The sequence below is a fragment of the Aedes albopictus genome, chromosome 1 (genome assembly GCF_035046485.1).
Source record: "Aedes albopictus strain Foshan chromosome 1, AalbF5, whole genome shotgun sequence".
Lineage (NCBI taxonomy): Eukaryota > Metazoa > Arthropoda > Insecta > Diptera > Culicidae > Aedes > Aedes albopictus.
This window is the reverse complement of record NC_085136.1, coordinates 328,657,743-328,674,408: the sequence shown is the minus strand read 5'-3', so window position 1 is coordinate 328,674,408 and position 16,666 is coordinate 328,657,743.

The following is a 16,666-nucleotide window of genomic DNA, read 5'->3' as shown; positions in this document are numbered from 1 at the left end:
TGATGCGATTAAATTATATTTTTTTCCATAAAACGTTGATCCATTCTACTATACATTTGCACCGCAGGTGTGATTTGAAGAGATCGCTTTGGTTACGATTTTGTTCTCTTGCATATATAATCTCATAATCTTACCCAACGTTTACATGCTATCAAAAAAGTCACAGTTTGATTTATCGCTTTGACATTTATTTTGTTCACCTTAATTCCGCAATTTGATGTGCAGCTTGCATGGGTTTTGTTAAATTTTGCGTTTGACCACTTCCGGCGGGACACCTGGAACCGATTCCGGTTGTCTCAAATATAGTCTGAGATTATGTTTTTGTCAACTGTTCATCGGGTTACCTGAAAAGCCGAAAATTAATGTGAGCTGAGGCTACTTTCTTGCTAACCGTTCGGCAAATTTTTGAAAAAGCCGCGGTTTTATGTATGCGCATGCCATTTTGGTTCACTTCTATTAAATCACTTCCGATGGAACACCCGCAACCGATTCCGAAATATTATTACAAGTTCTAGATGTGGCCTAAGACTACTTTCAGATTATCAAAATCGCCACTATGGTTTAGTTCCCTTCTATATTTTACCACTTCCGGTGGGTTACTCGTTACGTCACCACTTCTGGAACACTACCGGTTCTCCCAAATATGGTCTGAGATTATTTGTTGATTAACCGTTTATCTTGTTACTGAATAAGTCATTGATATGTCGCATGTTTTGGTTCTCTTTTACATTTGACCATTTCTGGTGGGACACCCGTAATCGGTTCCGTAACACACTGATATGGCTTGCGTCTATTTTCTTGCAACTGTTCAACATGTTACCTAAAAAGTCGTGATTTGAGCTATCGCATGCTTGGGTTTGGTGTCACTTCCGGCCCGGAACCGATTGCGGAACACTACCGATAGTCTCTTAAATAGTCTGAGCCTATTTGCTTGCTAAAGTTTATTAGGTTATCAAAAAGCCATGGGTTTGGTTCAATTTTATATTTAGCCGCTTTCGGAGGGAAACCCGGAACTAGTTTCGGCACTACTGACAGTCCATATATAATGTGGTCTTAGCCTACTTCCTCAATAACCGGTCATCAAGTTGTCGAAAAAGCCGTAATTTGATGTGCCGTATGCAAAAGTTTTATCAATTTTTATATACGGTCACTTTCGGTGGAACACCCGTAACCGGTTCCGAAGCACTACCGGTTCAGATATGGTCTGAGACTGTTTTCTTGCTAACTGCTCATCAGGTTATCGAAAATGCCGCAGTTTGATGTGTCGCATGCATGGATTTGGTTCACTTTTATATTTGGCCACTTCCGGCGGGACATCCGGAACACAACCGGGTCAGATATGGTCTGAGACTGTTTTCTTGCTAACTGTCCACCAGGCAATCGAAATTGCCGCAATTAGATATGTCGCATGCATGGATTTGGTTCATTTTTATATTTGGCCACTTCCGGCGGGACATCCGGAACCGGTTCCGGAACACTACCGGTTCAGATATGGGCTGAGACTGTTTTCTTACTAACTGTCCATCAGGTTATCGAAATTGCCGCAATTTGATGTGTCGCATGCATGGATTTGGTTCACTTTTATATTTGGCCACTTCCGGAGGGACACCCGGAACCGGTTCCGGAACACTATCGGCTTAGATATGGTCTGAGACTGTTTTCTTGCTAACTGTTCATCAGGTTATCCAAAATGCTGCAGTTTGATGTGTCGCATGTATGTGTTTGTTACATTTTTATGTATGACTCCTTCCGAGGGTACTGGTCCGGAACACGTAAATGGCCATAACTCCGGAACGGCTGGACCGATCCGAACCATTTTCAATAGGAAACAATGGGACCAGATTCCGCGTCGAATGAACCGTCGGTCATTAAAATCGGTTGAGGTTTACTGCCAAAAAGTGATGTGAGTTTTTTTGTACACATACACACATACACACATACATACACACACACATACACACACACAGACATCACCTCAATTCGTCGAGCTGAGTTGATTGGTATATGTGACTTGACCCTCTGGGCCTTCTATCAAAAAGTCGTTTTTGGAGTGAACATATAGCCTTTCCAGTACACTTAGTGTACGAGGAAGGCAAAAAAATACCAAATATACACCATATTCCTAAACTCAGCCTAAATTCCGTTAAAAAGCCGCCATCTTGAATTTGGAGCTACCATCTTGAAAATTAGGCTGTCATTTTGAATTTTGATCCGACATCGTGAAATTTCTGGTCTCTAGGTTGATTTCCACACAAAATTCGTCAACCATGCTAGATGTTGCATAAACCACCGTAGTTTGATGTGTAGCATGATGGGGCTTGGTTCAGTTTTATATATAAATCCATTTCATGGCCATAACACCGGAACGCCTTGACCGATCCGGACCATTTTTAATAGTAAACATAGCGGTGAAATTCCGGTTTGATTCGAGCTATAATCCGATGGTAATGGGAAGTGCCTTTGAAGTGACTGACCTTTTCGTACACAGACATACATACATACACACATACAGACATCACCTCAATTCATCGAACTGAGTTGATTTATATATGTGAATTGACCTTCCGAGCCTTTTGTCGAAAATTCGTTTTTTGAGTGAACATATAGTGTTTCAGTACACTTTGGTGTACGAGAAAGGAAAAAAAAAACACGAGAAACATCAAAAGCAACTCTGGAAGTAATTCCAATAAAAAAGTTCTTATGAAATTCCTGGAGAAACCTGTAAAGAATATTTGAAAGAATCACTTGAAAATCCCTGCAGAAGTTGCAAACAAAAGTACTGGTGAAATTATTGAGAAAATGACTGAGATGTACATGCAAAATTCCTTAAAAGAGCCCCTTGCAACAACTGTGAAGGGATTCTTGGAAAAATATTTTATTCTCTGGGTTAGCATAGCACATACAAATCTGTAGAGAGCCAACTGAAGAAATTTTTAAAGAAAATCCGGCCGAAACATAATTAAACATCCTTAGGAAGCCCTTTAGAATTTTCTAAAAAAATGTGATTTTTTGAAGGAGTCTGTCAAAGAATGCATGGAAGAACTTGAATTTTTCTGGGAAATTCCATGAAAAATGGCAAAGATTTTGAGAAATATCCGCAGGAATTGAAGACAGAATCTATTGAGAAATTTTCGAAAGAACCCCTGAAGAAAGGTCGGCATAAATCGGAAGCAACCCTTGCAGGAGTACCTGATGAATTTCTGGAAGAATCGCTGGAACAACTGACAGAAGAATCGCTAGAGATTTTTCTAGAGAAATTTTTAAATAAATGACTGATAAAATCATTGAATATCTGAAGGATTCGCTGAGATTCAAAAGGAAACCTCTAGCGAAGATTCTGAAAATAATTCTAAGCCTTTATCCAAAAACAGATCCTGCAACTGCATCTTTTGACACAATCTTTGGAGGAATTTAAAAAACAACCTTGGAAAATCCTAGAAGAATTTCTTGAGAACATTTTAGAAATCTCTAAGGAAATTCCCAGAGAAACATCTAGTCTAGTCTAGTCTAGTTTAGTCTACACATACACAGCCATTCATTGAAAGAATCCTGAAAAATGATAGAATCTACTACTTCTATCATTTTTCTTGTCATTATCAATGCTTGCAGCACATCGGAGATGTATGACAAGCATTGAAGCGGCCAGGCCTACAGTGATGCCACAATAAAGCTATAGAACGGGGACATCTCGTACCAACCGCTCAGCATAGTATGCAGTATGAATTTTAATTAAATTCGTTGGAAGTGACTTTGCTAAGATGGTTAATGTCACTCCGTCGGTGCTCTTCTTCCTGGGATGGGACATAGGAATTTGACCTTCATGTTCAAGCTCGAAAGTCTAGAAATATCATCAAAAAATTCCTGGAAAAAACTCTGATAATATTCTTGAAGTATTTCCTAAAGACATATATGAAAAAATACATGAAATACTTTTGTAGCAATCCCATAGAATCTCTAATGCAATCCCAGAAGGAATATCTGAATGAACTTCCGAAGCATCCCGTGAGCTTGTTTCAAGATGAATTTTTCCTGGATTTTCTTGAGAAAGTGTGAAGTAGACATGAAGAAAATTCCTGAAGGGATTCCTGAATCCAATCCATGGAAGAATTTTGATGAATCCTGAAATAATCTTGGAGAAATCTTTAGAAAAATCCTTGATGAGCTCATTGAAGGAATAAAAATTTTATTGAAAAAAAAAAAAAATGCATGGAATGTTACTAAGACCACTGGGTTTCGCTTAAGGATGCACACTTTACATCGTATGATGTACTATTTTAAGTTTATCTCATAAATAAATGGCGGAGGTACAATTTTCATCTCATATGTTGTTATTTTTTGATGTTATTGCGATTTAACCGATCTTTTAAGTATACAGATCAACTCATATAAGGGATGATTACTTCACAAGAAACGAATTTTAATGTTTTATTGCGATGAACATAATTTATCACTTATGCGTGCATGTGAACTCACAAAGTGTAAGATAAATTCGTATAACTATGTACAGCGATGATTATACGACTTGGTTTGGTATTTTATCTTATTATTATCTTATTATTTTATTTATTTATTTATTTATTTATCTATTTATTTATTTATTTATTTATTTATTTATTGAATACCTTGTAGCGTAAGGCATACATCTTTTTTATTGCTACAGTTGTATAACAGTTCAACTCGCGTAGTTGATTGGATGAAGCCGTATAAATGTGAAGGAAAACTCGTTAAACAATACACACAAACTCGCATAAGTGTGAATCGTTTATGTTGGCATAGTGCAATTTGATATGTGATAAAAACGAAAGAGCTGATTTTCGACTGCGAGTGCAGTCTCAAACTGTAACGAGAAGGTTAATATTCGATCAGTCGCGTCTTGACCACCCTTAGCGACACCACACGAGCGCTCCCGGGTCATTATTGTGGTTACTAAGTCTTTCTTTTTGTTTTCGTTATAATTTTAGTGAAAACTATGCTGGTAATGCAGCTTCATTGTTTTCAACTTCAGATAGTCTGCTAAATTCACATAAACGTAGGTGACCTAAGCACATTTACACAAACCTTGATGTGAGTTAGAATTACACGGTAATTTATCAGCTTCTTTCAAAAGTAGTACATCGCATAAGCAATCGCTTCAAGCCACATAACGTTATTATGGTCCCGACAATGCACGCATATAGCATCCACTTTTGTAGCATCTTATGTGATGTAACTTGATCATGAACTTCATCACACGTGGTTGTCGGGGATTTTCTCGGTGTAGCTCTTAATTAGACTCAAGTCATTTCCAAGGGTGCATTTCAGCAAAGGGAGCGCTGAAATTTAAAACCTTAAGTAACCACTAAAAAAATCTGAATTTACCATGACAGCACTCGTGATGTCTATTTGGTAGAGACAACCGGCCAAACAGAGTCTCGAAGAGGATTTGAATTGGTTTCAGGGAGATTTCGTGATGCTTCATAGGGCCTAAACAGTGTTTCATGATATTTCATAGAACCTAATGGAATGGTTGAAGAGATTTCTGGAGGCTCAGAAGGTTCCACAGGATATTCAAACACATGTTGAGGTTTGTCATGGGTTTTCAATGCATTTCGTTGATTTCAGGGGATCTTCAGTTATTCAGGAGCATTTCTGATGAGCTCCAAAAGATTCACAGTATTTTAAGGGGTTTCAAGGGGTTTCAAGGGGCTGCAAGGGTATTTTAGAGGGCCTTAAAAGTGTTTGAATGGTGATTCCTATGGAGTTTCAAGGAGCTGTCGTCAGAAGCATTTCAAGCGGTCTCAGGAGTGTTGAAAGGGTTTTTCGGGTTTGCAGTTGGATCTAGGGTTTGATTCATGGATGATTCAAGGGGTCCCAGGAGAACCTTACAGACATATATGAGCATTTTTGGTGTTTTCAAAAGGTTTAAGAGGTGATTCAGAGGGTTTCAGAAGATCTTAGCAGGCTTCAAGGGTTATTCAGGAGATTCCAGGAGTGGTTTATGTGTATTTTATAGCATTTCTGTAGATCTCAGGGGTCTTAGAGAGTTTTAGGGGAGATTCATGGGCGTTAAGATGATCTCATGTGGGTTCAAGGGGGTTTTAGGGGTGTTTAAGGAAGCTTCAAGAACTATTCAGGAAGCTCCGGAGGTTTCAGATGGTTTGAAGCATGTTATCAGGTCAGGGTATTTATGGCCTTTCAGAGCGTCTTAGGACATTGCAAGATGATCTCTAAATTGTTCCTGAAACTCCCTTGAATCTTCTGTAGCATTCTTGAAAACCCTCCGAAAATACCAAAACGCCGCTGAAAGCCCTTGAAAATTGGTTAATAATCCTCTGAAACATCCTTAAATGTCTGAACATCCTCTAGATCCCCCTTAAGATCCCTGTAACGCACTTAAAAACCTATAAACCCGATAAAACGTCCTCAACCCCTCTGTAACATCAACAAAAGTCTCTGAAAAGTTTGTGAACATCCCCCCCCCCCCCCCAGAAATTCACTTGCACTCCCTCTAGCGCCCCTTAAGCCTATCGAAACCCCCGAAAACGTTCCTCATATCCGCTAATTATTGTTCTGAAACTCCCTTAAATGCACCATGGATGTCCTTGTAACACCTACGAAATTTGCTGGAAGCCTCTTAAAACCCCTAGAACACCCCTGATACTCCCTGTAACGTTCCTGAAACCTGCTGAAAATTTGTGAAACCCCCTGAAAAGCCTCCAAACCCCACCTGAGTTCCCCATACCACCCCTTAATCTACTAAAAATTCCCTATAACGGATCTTTCCGAAAACCTCAGTATCTGCAGGAATTCCTGTAAATAGTTTATAACATCTCTTAAGAAATGTGTTTCCGATCTTTGTTACATTCTGACGAATGACTTTTGGGCATTTAAAATTCAGGAAAATGTGACAGAATCATTTTTGACGCTTTGGAATGCCCCTGAATTGCCACTAAAACTCCCTGAATTACTCCATCACTCCTTTAGACGCTCATGAAAATCTTTGGAACTCCCTCCTCTCACAGTACCCTTAACTTTCATGCGAACCTCTTTTGATCTTATTTCAGACATTCAGAAGAATAGCCTTTTCTTTCAGCGTAAGTTTTCTCATTTAAAGTAGGTATGTAGATTCCAGGAGATCCTAGGGGCGTTTCAGGGGGTCTGAAAAGGCTTAAGAACCCTCTGAAACGCCCCTGAAACCTCTTGAATGATCCCAAAAAGCTTCTGAAACCCCTCCAGAAAAAAAAACGCTTCTGATAGTTTCATAATAATATCAAAACGCTCTTGAATTACCCATAATCCATTTGAAATGACTCAGAAATATTTTGCAATAACCTTGAAAGGTTCCTGAAATCTCCCTGAAATGACACTGAAAACCCCTTGAAGCGCTCCTGGAATGCCTCGAAACGCCCCTGAAACCTGAGCACAGTGAGCAGTAACCGTCTGGTTCGAAAGACCAAGAAAACATATGGGGCTGTCCTTAACCTTCCGTAACACGCGCGGTTGACTACCTGCGTCAGCACCACACTAGTGCTGAGTACAAAAAGCGAGATTTTTTCAACCTGTTGTACAAAATACAACAGCGCGATCGCTTGAGGGTTAAACCACGTGGTCATTCATGGGAGAACCCCCCATCTCCGCGGTTTTTCGACCATACAAAAACTTTAAAATTTATATGGACCGAGGTCTTCTCAGCAGCATGCCAGAAAATTTCAGGAGGTATTTGGGGATCTTGGGGGCGTTTCAAAGGGATCCCAGCGGCTTTCACGGGTACCGTGAGGCCTCAGTAGCGTATCAGGTAGTTTCAGGGGGTTTCAGCAGACCTTCAGGGGGATTCAGGGGATACCTGGAGGTCTCAGGGACGTTTAGGGAGGGTCTCAGGAAAGTTCCAGAGGATCCAAATGGAGGTCTCGGGGGTGTTTTAGAAGTTTAGTGTTCCATGCTACCGTCGATGGATGAATGTTGTTTGTCTTAAAGTTAGTATATGGCACCATAATGGTAACGCAAATCAAGATGATCGGAATATCATATGACAGATTCGCAAGTAGGGGTTTTTCCTATTTATTGCCAATGACGGAGTTACGCCTTGTGTATAGAATATTGCTAATGGGTGGGTTCAAGACCCCAAAACAGTTGAGAATATTTCAGGGAATCTCCGGGGATATCTGAAGGTCTCATAGGCGTTTCAAGTGGTCTCAGGGAGTTTTTAAAGGTCTAATTGTGTTTCATAGGGTTCCAGGAGGTTCCAGCGGGTCTCTGAGGCGCTTCAATCTGTTGAAACGCTTTGAAACCTCTGAAAACGCCCCTGAAATGCCTTGAAATCTCTTCGAAACCTCCATACTCTCATTGCAAAGCTCTTGAAATCACCATAACCCATTTGAAATGCTCCTGAAACCCGTTTGGTTTAAGAGTGTTCCTGAAATCCCCAGAAATGTTTCGAAATGCCCCCGAAGACTAAATAATCCCATTGAAATGTCCTTGAAATCATCATAATGAATATGCATTGCCCCTTGGCCTCATTTCAAATGCCCAAGAGACCTGTTCTAGCGAACTAGCTTCCTTTCTGTATATTAACCTTTAACCCTCCAACGATCGCGCTGTTGTATTTTGTACAACACGTTGAAAAAATCTCACTTTTTGTACTCAGCATTAGCGTGGTGCTGACGCAGGTAGTCAACCGCGCGAGTTACGGAAGGTTAGGGACGCGCGCCATCAAGCAACCGAAACTGCTGCGCTCGCGCTGTATATGGCGAGCGAGGTGTCGAGAGAAAAATTGTCTAGTTTTCGGATTTCATATGCAAATTTTGAGCTTTTCCATTGGGAAGCACAGTTCACCTCACTCTGCTCCACAGATACGCTAGAACCCAGGTATTCATCCAGAGAGGAACGGTTATGCAATTTATATCAGATGACCTCCGCCGAACGACCCAATCCGAAAGGATTGGGATCACACCGAGATGCGATGAAACGACGGAGCAGACTGCGACTCAACTAGTTAACAGGTACCTGCTCTGCTACTACTGACTGCATACCTAGGACACGGACTGGACCGGACCAAAACGGACCCACATTTTTTTCTGCATGTCCTCGTCTGGACTTTGGTTTCGTCCATTGCCCATCCACACCACTTGATTCGAATCGTTTGGCAACCGAAATGCAAACAACTTTTGGAGAACTGTGGCCGGCTCCATAGTATGTCCATCCAATGCAAGTCCAATGCACAGTGTCTGTCCAGTCGGTGCAGTGGCGTGGAGGAGCATCACCAAGTAGTGTGTATCACATTTGCACTTTTCATTCATACTCGAGCAGGGAGCGAAATAAAATGGCTCATCGTCATCGTCGTTGTCGCCGAACAAATCGAGTTGCACTTGTAACTGCCCTTCAAATGCAATTGGTTCTCCTGTGGTGGCTGTGCTGGCGATATCGGGAGTCAGCTTTTCTGGGGAGCTGAATTGTGACCCTGAGTTTGATGACAATGGTATGGAGGAGATGTTGGATTGGAAGTGTTGCAGTGGCTATTTCTATTGTGGTGGGTGTTGCTTCTTTTATTCTTGACCGGCAGACCGACCAGCATAACAATCCGGAGGATCGTTGGGGTTGCCTCTTTGTCATGAGGGTTTAACCGAAATGGTGAAACTTTGATCACAGTGACGAATGATGGGATTTGTAATGGCTTGTGGTTCTGGCTTCTAGTATTAATGGAATTTTAGGCGTTCAGCTATTCCTTTTCTTTAACGTCTATGGAGACAGATTGGGTACCCTGTATTTTCTAGTAGACGTTTAACTAACATTCCTACACTTTCCTAGCGATTGCAAGGACGTGGCCAGGTATACAATGTGACGCTTGTTTCGACAAGCTCTAACAGGTTGAAAAAGGCGTTAGCCCTAAACGTTATTTTAGCGACACTACGTGTTAGATTTTTCAAAACATATGAAGCAGAGCATTGTATAGCCATCCACGATGTGTACAACCGCCCATGCTATGATTCAGCTATTGTTACCTAGTACCTATGAAGCATGAACCTACTTTTGGCGGTTTGTATAACTAATCTTCTTCTTTTTATTGAAGGAGGTTGCAGAGACTTTTCAGAGGATTCTGGATATTTCAGAGAATCTCAACCTGGGTCACATCTATCATTACAATATTCCTTTCGGGACAGACCATAAAAGACTAATTATCTCATTTTTCTCTTATAAACATCTGCTAGAATGAAACTTTTTTTACTATGGCTACATCATGTACTTTTTAGGGTCAAACTAGGTCACAATTGTGCTGGTCCGTCCTCAAGGCGGTCGATGTTCTATAAAGCCCTAAAACCCCCTACGGATTTGTTGAAAAATGACTACTTTTGGGCGTTTTATGGTATAGACGATGGATTGTAATTATTGAATAACTACAAACTATTTATAAAAATTTTGACATATAATTTAAACTCAAGCAACACGAGATCAGCTTGTACGGGTATTTCAAACCTTAGAAATGAATAACTCTAGGCCCATTCAACGTATTTTTCCTGAATCTAATAGCTTTCAAGCAAAAAAAGTTTAAGATCGAGTAACTGGTTCTAAAGTTATGATTTTTTTTTAAACTTAGTTTTTAAAAACCTTGATTTTTTGAACCACCCTATTTGAAAATTGGTCACCCTTATGACGAAATAAAAAAAATATGGGTCTAATTATTTCCGAAGAACAACGAACCCACCAAAGTTGACGACAATCGGAGTTGCACTATATCGTTTTTCTATGGAATGGCTGTATAAGTAATAACTCTTTCATAAAAAAAATACATCACATATTTTAAGGAAAAAAACAGTTGAAAAAAATGTGTAAAACTGATGCAGAAAAAAGCACAATTGCACTGGTTCGTCCCGAGAGGGATATAGGAGGTGCTTTTTGAGATGCAGCATCTAAAACACATTTTAATTTTGTCGTCATACTTTTGGTTCCTGAGGAGTTAGAGTGGCTTGTGACCACTACTGAGCTTAATGCACTTAAACCTCGATTTACGCCCAAAACGGGGAGGAGCGTAAGATGAGTTTGAGCTTAAATTTGGATAATTTAGGATATAGTGCGCAAACGGGATTCAGTTTGTGAAGATAGAAATTACAAAGTTTTTAAACAGTGATAAGTTTACAGTCACTTAGGTAGTTACAGTAAATAATTTAACACTTTTGCACAGTTCTGTGGTTCCCAACGTACGGTCATGGGTCTCGCAAGAACACCCAAGTTCAATAATCTATCTGTATAGTTCAACCACCAACCATGCACAGTTCCCAGATTCAGAATTAACCTAAGAATTTACCAGGCGCTTCCGTCTCACTTTTTCATTCTCTTTCGTTTAAGCACATTATGTAAAATACGAAAAGGTCTCAATAAAGTAAAAACCTATTAGGCGATTGATTCGAGTCGTGACACTCCAGAAGTGAAGTATTTGTCACAACGAATAGTGATGATAACCCTAATCGTTACAACCTTATTAGACAGCATCAATTTACGACGTAACGCTAAAAATCGACATTTTTTACCCCCTTCTCTCTCTGTTATACTTTTATGTGGGAGAATCCTCAAATTGTTGTATGGACTGTAACGCTTGGCAATATTCCCCCATCCCCCTAGAGCGTCACGTAATTTGTGAAGTGGTTCTCAATCTGGGGTCACAGGTCACATGGATTTCTCAGAAACCGAAAGTACTAGGAAGAAACGCCAATGGTTAATTGGATTGATCATCTCAACATATTTACATGTTATAATGGAAGGCAAAGGAAGCTTAATGCTCAAAAACACCAAGTTTTAAAGTGGCAGGACATGCTCCAGTTGAATCGTAGAGCCATAAAGAAGAATATTTCAAGGAGCAAAATGCTCGATGTACCCAAGCAACACACATGTTATAATAGAGTTACGACAGCGCAAGTTTTGGTTGTATAGAAGTTTATTTTACGTAATTCAAACATTGTGTTGAAATAACGTAAAATAAACTTCTATACAACCAAAACTTGCGCTGTCGTAACTTTTATATAACATGTGTGTTGCTTGGGTAGATGTATTGTAAGAATCAGTGTTTACCAATCTATGGCCCAAATTTCGAATTTCTCAAAAACTGTAAGGGTGAGGACAAAAAGAAAGTGTTTTTCGTTTTTTCACCTCAGCTCAGGAAGTCCTTACTTGAGTTTGGTGTTTGGCCATTTAACCGAATGTCGTTTGGCCGACTTATGATTAAAAGAATTCAGATAAACTTTTTGAAATTCTGAGTGTCTATCATTAGAAATATTTCCTTCTATTAACCATAGGCTGTTTTTTCTAGTTTTTCCATTCAGGGTGATTTGGCGCTGAAACTGCTAACATTTTATAAAAAATAATGGCGTTTGGCCAAATGACCCGGAACCGTTAAATTTAGCTCAATAATGCCCAGGGTCCCAGGAGCGTTTGAGGGGATCTCAATGACGACCCATGGGACTTCAGAGAGTTTCAGGGGGTTCCAGAAGGTTTCAGTAGCTTTTAAGGGTATTCCAGGAGGTCTTAAGGGCGTTTTGGCGGGGAGGTCTTAAGGGGCTTTAGGAAGTACCAGAATCCCTTGCAGATGTTTCAGGGAATCTTAGGGCCGTTGCATGAGGTTCCATTTAGCCACAACTGTAAAGGTGTGAGCATTCAACATGACTATGCTGAGGGTGACGGGTTCGATTTCCTGTCGGTCCACAAACTTGTCGTAATGGAACCATTCTTTACTAATGTATATCTTCTAGCCTGCCACACGATATAAGCTGAGAAGCACGTTTTGTCCCAGTGGGAACGTTACGCCGGGTCTCAGGAGAAATCAAGGGCATTTCAGGCGGTTCCTGGGGATCTGTGGAGTGTTCAAGTAGGTCTGAGAGGAATTTCAGGAGGCCTCGAGGGTTCTAGGTGGTCTCAGGGTCGTTTCGGTGAGGTTTCAGGGGGATCCAGGGCGTAACAGGAAGTCTGAGAGACGTTTTAGGCGGTCTTAGGGGAGTTTCTAAGGTCTCAAAAAGTTTCAGGTGGACTTTAGGTGGTCTAAGGGGGTCCCAGGTGGCCTCAGAAGCGTCAGAAGATTCCAGCGGCGTGTCCGGGGGCGCCAGGAGGGAAGCGAGTCTTCGGGGATGATTCAGGGTATCTCAGAAGAATTTCAGAAGGGTCTCATGAGGTTTACAGGTGGTTACATGGGTTCCACTCAAGTTCTCAAACCTCTTGAAGGAGTTTTTTTAAGCGTGATTCTTAACTGGCCAAACTCAAACCCGATCAAGTTATTCATGTGTTGACTCGCAATTTCATTTACTGCTTTATTTTTTGGTGTACACATTGTTAACATCGAAGTTTTTAGGATTATATGATAGAACAAGACCAAATGTTTCAAACAATAACATCGAATATCGTATAAAATTGAATTAGATTCGTTTTAAAAGCGAACGAGATTTCCACACTTGACTCGTGGGGGTGCGATTGTGCATTAACACCTCGCGCATGGAAGAATGATTCAGAGTCGAGCGTAAGTTTGTTCACGCAGCAACGGTTGAGTGAGCTTTGAGTGTGAATATAAAATACTGATTTCAGGGAATCTCAGTGAACCCAGGAGGCCTCAGTAGCATTTCAGGAGGTCTCACGAGGTTTCCAGGGGGCGTTTCAGGGAGTCTAATTGAGGGTCTCAGGCCTCACGGTTTCGGGGAGTCTCAGGGGATTTCAGGAGATTCCAGGAGGCCTCAAGGGCTTTTCGGGGAGGTTACAGGGGGCTTCAGGGGGTACCAGAAGGCCTTATCTATTTTCAGGGGATCTTGGGGTCGTTTCTTGAATCCTCAGGTTTTAGAAGGTCTTAGGAGGATCCCAGGAGGCCTCAGGGATGTTTGAAGGTATCTCAGGAGAGTTTCAGCAAGTCTCTTGGAGTTTCGGGGGGTCACAGTTAGCCTCAGAAGCAGTTCAGGTGGTCTCAGGAGACCTGATGCTAGTGTCAATCGACGATTGATTTGAATGATTGAATGATTGTGCCGACAGCGGCTGGGAATTGCACCCATGATCATCCACTTTCAAAGCGCACGTGCGATAGGTTTGCTGCTCTAAAGATTTGTTGTAGTTTAAACATACTGTAACTATCAACGACGCAAATGAGCTCTCATTTGGGAACTATCCCAAGTAACACCGAAAACATGATTCGCAATCGCAAAGTATTTACTTTGTCCTATAGCAGTTGTTTCAAAGTATCTCAAAACGTATCTTGTCTTATATATGCCGTTTTCATGGTATTTAAAACTAATTTATTTTGATCTTCCGTCAGTAAGTCGTATTAGGGAGAATTTTTTGTTTTAACAAACATGCCTATTAATTTATTGGATATGTTCTAATAAAGTTCATTTTGTTTCAGTCTGAAAAGTATAATTATGTTCTATAGCTGCCTGAAGATGTTTGGTAAAACAATATTTCTAGGTATATGTTTTACCAAACATCTTCAGGCAGCTATAGAACATAATTAGACTTTTCAGACTGAAACAAAGTGAACTTTATTAGAACATAACCAAACAAACGCAAAGGCTTTGCAAAATATCTACCAGAAATTACGACCTGTGCCTCAATACCTAGCTCGATCCTAGTTGGGCACGATTAGGGGTCGCAGTACCGACCACTTTTGGTGAGTACCGGTATTTCGGTACTGAGACTCACAGTACCGGTAGTACCGGTAAAATACCGGTACTGGAGAATTATCACTAAAATGAAGAGTAATATATTTGGTACAATAAAATCTACCATTTACCAGACTTTTGTGAATTCCGGTTTTCAGGGATACCACAAAATCAGACCCTGAAGTTCCGAATTAAACAAAAAATATAGATAGATAAAAAATATAGAAATAAATTAGCTGTATGAAACAGATTTAGAGATATTGTTTAGCTTCTGAGAAGTTTTACAGGCAGTGCCTAAGCCAGTCTAAAATAAAACAGAAACAACCTTACATATAGCAAAATCAAATGGATATCTGCTAGGTGAAGACAGAAGAATATTAAACTGTTTTGTCCTTGATTCTGTCAAAAACTGAAAAAAAGAAACCCTAATCAAAGAAGTTTTATTTAAATCTATAGTAAATCCATTTTTGCACTTTTTCATCGTTATAGACTGTTTTACCTCACGCAAATCTGCCAGGAAAAGGCCTATTTTCTCACACCAAATTAGGCTGACACAAATTTCGATTTTCTCTTATGTCACCCACCCCCCCTCCGAAAAATTTTGGTTGAAATTCGATATTTTTAGGGGGGGCACAAATAAATTATTCAATAAATTTAAAAATTTTGAAGTGAAATAAATTTAAAAGCTTTGAAGTCGAGAAAATTTCTTAACAAATCCGATGAGTTTGACGATTTTGCCTAATTGTTTGAGTATTTTTTCATCAAATGCATTTATTATTTATCACTCGGCAAGCCTCATTGGATAAATGTACGACTCATGCTGTAAAAATCTTCATTCTGCACCTTGTTGCGTTAACTACTATTCCAACATTCAACGTTCAATAAACCAATCATTGCTATGATATCCTGGATTTGCAGAAAGGTTTCATATATTAAACGTTTGTTTGTCGAGTACTTGGTTTTGAATGTTTTCGATTATTTCCATTACATATTGGCTATACTAATGACCGGATTTCAACACGTAGGGAAAAATTTCCCAGTACCGAAAGTACCGGTACCAAGGCCCAGTCAGTACCGGTATTTCGGTACCAAAAAATGGTCGGTAATACCGGGATTTTCGGTACCGGTACTACCGGTACTACATCCCTAGGCACGATCGCGACATGCCGTTGTCTCTTGATGACCACGATAGCACTGTTGTCCTGGATCGGGACTACGTCTCCTCGATATAGCATACCGCAAAAATTGGCGATGATATCCGACAAGGACGAATACTGGTGCTGTGCTCTGGGTCCGTGAAGTAACTGAGCATACGACATTGGCAGATAGTGGATCCTCGAATACGGCATTGCCCATGGATGATACAGATAATTGTAAGGGCTTAATTTCAATTCGAACTTGGCCGATTCCTCGAAGTCGACGAACATGCCGGAATCCGTTATGTGGAAAAATATTGCCGTTTTTATCGATGCGTACCTTTTTTCGCTAATCGTTCCATCCGCCTGTAGGTCATATTTCAGCATTAACAGCTGCCAACATGTATTAACAATCCCGCCAGACCTAGAATATTTGAAAGAGCTATTTATAAAAGGTGTATAAATCATCAAATCAAGAATAAATTACACAATAATATCTAAAACAGCACTGCTAATGTTTACATTCACGCGAATTACTGCCGGCATAAACAATGATGGTGACAGTCATCTGAATTATGTTTTATATGTCATATAAGAGTAATGTTTAAAGTTTCTCTTGTTCTCCATTAAGTTCTATATAAACATAATATGCTTGGTTTGTTCACATTAAGTTAGGATGAGGTTTTCTGCAGTATGTCAGCAAACATGTGTAACATACATTAAATTCAACTTATTGGACATGTCCATGCCACACCACCGATCACAAAAATGATTATATTATTTTCCATTTGAAAAAAAAAAAAAAAATACGCCTTAATCCTCGAGCGATCGCGCTGTTGTATTTTGTACAACACGTTGAAAAAATCTCGCTTTTTGTACTCAGCATTATCGTGATGCTGACGCAGGTAGTCATCCGCGCGAGTTACGGAAAGT